General features: G+C 37.8%; 1 long non-coding RNA gene across 4 annotated transcripts in view; it reads right to left on the bottom strand.

Annotated features, from left to right (window-relative positions):
• Window positions 1-1,550: 1,550 nt before the first annotated feature.
• The window catches only part of LOC104818606, a 35,014-nt gene continuing 31,539 nt past the window's right edge, over window positions 1,551-5,025 (bottom strand). Inside the window, exons 1-5 of one of the 4 annotated variants that reach the window (XR_772699.1) lie at window positions 2,816-3,164; window positions 2,613-2,739; window positions 2,254-2,548; window positions 1,990-2,193; window positions 1,551-1,922 (exon numbers count right to left, since the gene is read on the bottom strand). This is a non-coding gene — a long non-coding RNA (uncharacterized LOC104818606). Of the gene's footprint in view, window positions 1,923-1,989; window positions 2,549-2,612; window positions 2,740-2,815; window positions 3,165-5,025 lie in introns of those variants that run through there. The other 3 variants (XR_772700.1, XR_772697.1, XR_772698.1) reach the window with 3 other exon arrangements.

Genomic DNA, 5,025 nt, shown 5'->3' with positions numbered 1-5,025 from the left:
CATAACTACGGGCGAAAAGGTCTCATCTTTAAACTGAAATCGAAATACAAGCATGTAATAAACATTTGCAGAAAATAGATTATTGAAAAAAAAACCTATATATATATATAATATTTTTTTAACATCCATTTTAGAAACAATTAATAATGATTTTAATAAATATTTTATATTAGTATATTGTTATTGGCCATCATCCATATGGCAATTTATTAATTATCATTGGCCATTTAATAAATAAGTTGCAAAATATTTATATTATCATATCTGTAATATAAAAAAACGAGTAAACATATTATTACAATTAAAAAAAGGATAAATTTTATGTTTATAAGCTTACAATTATATTTTAAATTTATTTGATATCTTTATGATTTTATATTAAAAAAATAATAAAATAAAATATTACATAAAATGAAATGTAGATACATCATCAGTATGCGTGGAAGATTTTTATAATCTAATTGGTTTTTTTCAATCTTAAACTAATAACTAAAAACTAAACAAATAAAACTAAAAGAAAAAACATTTATTATTATAAAAATAACTGAAAAGTAATATAGTATTCCCCAAAAAAACGCTAGTATTCCCACTACTCCACTAATGTTCCACTAACCCACTAATGCGGACAATTAGAATTAGACTAAATGACATTGATAACAGCATGTTCAGTATCAACATTCGCCTATATTTGATGGGGTTGATGGCATTGAAGAAGGGTGCCCAACTTTTAAAATATGGTATGAAATGAAAACCGATATTGTTCTATTCCTTTAAACTTTTCAAATATACATTGTCAAAATCTTATCCAATTATGGTGGGGATTGAGATTGATAATGAGATTCTCTTCTCTCTATTTGGTCTGGTTTCCGTGCAGAAGAAGAAAGGCGAAGGAGATCATGCACCACAAGAAATGTTCCATTTTGCGACAGAAATGGAAGTTGCAACATGAAGAGAATTCTGTCGCAAACAAAAATTTGCGATCGATTACGACCGAATCATTTCTGTCGCCAAATCGTTATCGCAAGAAAAATGTGGTCGTAATTCTGTCGCACATTTGCGACTAAAAATTCTGTAGGTCGTCGGTCGCAAATTTGCGACAGAAGTTCTGCGTCGGAAATGCGTCGTTAATCGGTGTATGTGGTCTGTCGCAGATTTGCGACAGATATAACTGTAGGTATCGGTCGCATAGACCGACCAATAAGGGTTGTCGGAAATGTGTCGCTCAACGACAGACATATCTGTCGCAATTTTTTTGTCGCTAACTAGCGACAAACGCAGCGGTCGGTAATCTGTCGCTATGTAATTGTCGTGATGTTGCGGCACATTTTTTCTGTCGCTATTTAGCGACCGAAATATCGGTCGCTCTCCGTCGCAATCTGAAAAATATTTATATTTTATAAATTTTATTTATAAATAATAATTATTTTAATTAAATAAAATAAAACATTTATTTAAAAAAATATAAAATAAAAATATTTATTTAAAATTAAAAAGTATTTAATACATAAAATAAAAGTATTTATATAAAACAAATTAAACAAAATAGTTATTCGAATTATCTGATCCGGTTCTTTGGTCTGTCGGTGCCGTAGAAGGTCCGACTCCGGGCTCAGATCTAACTCCGAACTGAGGAGTCAGAAATGGGTTATGCTGCATCTCCTGCGCCGGTTGTGGATCGTCAAGAGGAGGAAAAAGTCGGCGAAAAGCGTCTCGTAACGCGCAATCCGTGCCTCAGCTTCTTCTAGTCTCGCAATCTTTCTACGATCCTCCTCAAACTCTTCGATCTTTTTCTTCAACGCCTCGACCTCCTTAGTTAGTGCGACGTGGCGACCGATCGATGCTGCATCTGGATGACCACCATCCAACTGAGTCGCCATTCCACCGACGCCGTAGATACGTCCTTTGGCATCCGGTTGGACAACCTGCCAAATAAAAAGTATATGTGAATTAAAATAATTTAATTAAACAATTACATCAATATAAATTTACCTCTAGATAGAGACTGTTGATTTCTGCTGGCGAAAGTTGGGTCGATCCACAACTCTCCTCTAACTGGGAGAGACGATCGGTGATCTTTGCCTGAATCGCATCCTCGATTTCCTAAACGCGATCGCTGATATAAGTACCGTCAACTCGACGGTGAGTCTCCTGCAGCAATCGCAACGCAGAAGGTTCTTCACCTTCCTTCTGCGTCTACAACCAAAAAATTTAATTAAAAAAAACTGAACAAATTTAAAATTAAATTTTTTTTACTTGCTATCTCATGGGCGACTCGGGCAAATGATCTCTGTCCTGCAGTGTGGGTCGGGGTTGCGTGTTCGATCTCCGCTCGGGATCGTCGATTGCTTGAGAAGATTTGACTCTTCTACGTTCCTTCTTCTGAATCCCAATGTGCGACGAGCTGATCGTAGATAGCCGTCGACATCCACGGAGGTTTTACGCGTCTGCACTTTACCCGATAAATGATGTCCTTGAGGGGATCTCGGACGACGAGCCTCCAAGCGGCGTAGACTTGGTCATGAATGACCTCGTCCCAATAATAAGCTTGCTGAAACAAAATAAATTTATAATTTTGTATAAATATAAATACATTTAATTGACAAAATTCTTACCGCAAAAGCCCCGAACCAATGTTGCAGATCATATGGAGGGACACGGATGAGACTCCGCCACGGGCCTTTGAAGTCCGACTGAAAGATGTTGACGACAGTCGTAATCACTTCATTGTTACGATTAAACCTGCAAAAATTAGATTCATAACATTAATTTAAAAGAAATAAAAATAAATATTTATTATATGCATTAAAACACCTACCAAATAGAACCGAGGGAGTGATCCGGATCGAGACGAGGTCGGAGACAATGTTCTGCAGACGCTAGAATCTCCGGCAACGATGGCGATGCACCGTGACTAGATGTACCTTCATTCACGGATTGCGGCGAAACCGCACCCGTGAAAGGTACATCTAGTCGAGGAGGCTCGACTACCACCTGATCCTGATGGACAGATGGTGATCTAGATGATCCGATCCCACGTCCTCGGGATCGGATTCCGCTACCGGCACGACCACTAGAATGGGATTGACTCAACTACAAGTTACACATAACAAAACATAATAATGAAAACCCGTAAACGAACCCAGAACCCGAACAATAAAACCATAAACCCTAGACCCTAAACCCCAAACCCCAAACCCCAAATTAAACCTAAACCCTAAAATAAATCCTAAACCCTTAAAGTAAATCCTAAAATAACACAAACCCCAAAACCCCAAATTAACCCTAAACGTTCAACCCTTAAACCCTAATTAAACCTAAACTCTAAATTAAACCTAAACCCTAAAATAACCCAAACCCCTAAAATAACCCTAAAATAACCTTAAACCCTAAAATAACCCTAAACCCTAAATTAAACCCTAAAATAATCCTAAACCCTAAAATAACCATAAACCTTAAATTAAACCCTAAACACTAAATTGAACCCAAATCTGAAATCGACCAAACGACGGAAACTGAATCCGAAATCGACAAAAAAAAACCGAAAAATCTGAAATCCGAACCTCGGATTAGTTCGGTCGCGGTGTCGTGGCGGTGCGAGAGATCGGAGTAGTGGCAGTGCAGTGGCGATGCAGTGGACGCGTGAGAGATCGGAAACTGTATCTCGCGCGTTCGATTTTCGGATTATCAACCGTCCGATTTTCGAAAAACGAACCAAACTAGCGAAAATACGAAGAAAGGGATCAGAAACATACCTGGGAACGGAGTTCGGTCGCGGCGGACGAAGCTTGCGGTGGAGGAGGCGACGAAACAAAAATGTGTCTAAGTTTTCGGAGAGAGGGAAAGAAGACGACTCGCGATAATTTTAAGAGCATTGCGACAGATTAATTCTGTCGCAATATGTCGTTACGAAAAAAAAAGACGGGATTTTAAGAACATTGCGACAGATTCATTCTGTCGCAATCCGTCATTACGCCAAAAATGGGATACGCGTGGATTTGGCGACAGAATTCACGCACAATGCGACCGATCATATCTGTCGCAATGTTTAAAATATCGAAAATGCTGCATGGTTTGCGGTCGTGACACGTGGCAAGTGACGAATGGACGTCTAGTTACGACTGACCACCGACAGATTATTTCGGTCGCCAGTTACGACAACTTTGCGACCGACAACTTCTGTTGCAATTTATTTCAATAAATTAAAAAAAATTAGAAAAATTAGCACAGATAATATATCCTCATTACAAATAAAGTGAGATTGAATTAGAAATCGTTATTTTAGGTACAAATATAGTTCTTATTAATCAAATGAACCATATTCAGAACTTCATGTTGTTTTTTCATCCGAGTCATCGGTATTGTCCTTCTCTTCATCATTATTGTCTTCAAGTATTCCTTCTTCGGCTATTAACCTTCCAATCTCAATCATTTCTTCAAATTCAATAACGTCGTGATCAACATCTTGAAGCGGTACTTGTTCAGCATTTTCTGCCTGAATAATAGTTCCCATGGGGTTGATTTTCACGACAGCTCGCCAATCAATGTCTGACCTTCTTGTAATTTTCTTCGGATGAGGGATGTAACACACTTGATCTGCTTGAGAAGCCAATATAAAAGGATCATATTTTCCATATCGACGTGTGTAACATATGTCAAAAACACCTGTTTTGTTGACTCTTGATAACGCAAATCTAGGTGTATAAATAAGCTCAAGTAATAAAAAAACCTAGATACAGCGAATACCGCAAGGATACGGATCAACTGTAGTACCAGGGTCGAACACAGGGAATAGTTAACACTAAGAACAAGACTCGACTAAGAATCAGATCAGGAAATAACAGTTGGAATAGATGAATACCGAAAATAAAGCAATAAATAAACTAAGTAAAATCAGATAATTAAACCACCGTAGCTTCGGGATAACCTTAATAAGCAGGGATTGTTTCTAAGGATGGAGAATCTACGAATATCGAACTCTAATCGGGGATCTCAAGTTCTAATATCAGATTTGGCTCTCTCAAGTCC

This window comes from Tarenaya hassleriana, unplaced genomic scaffold (genome assembly GCF_000463585.1).
Source record: "Tarenaya hassleriana unplaced genomic scaffold, ASM46358v1 Cleome3, whole genome shotgun sequence".
Lineage (NCBI taxonomy): Eukaryota > Viridiplantae > Streptophyta > Magnoliopsida > Brassicales > Cleomaceae > Tarenaya > Tarenaya hassleriana.
This window is presented reverse-complemented; position numbering and strand designations above follow the sequence as displayed.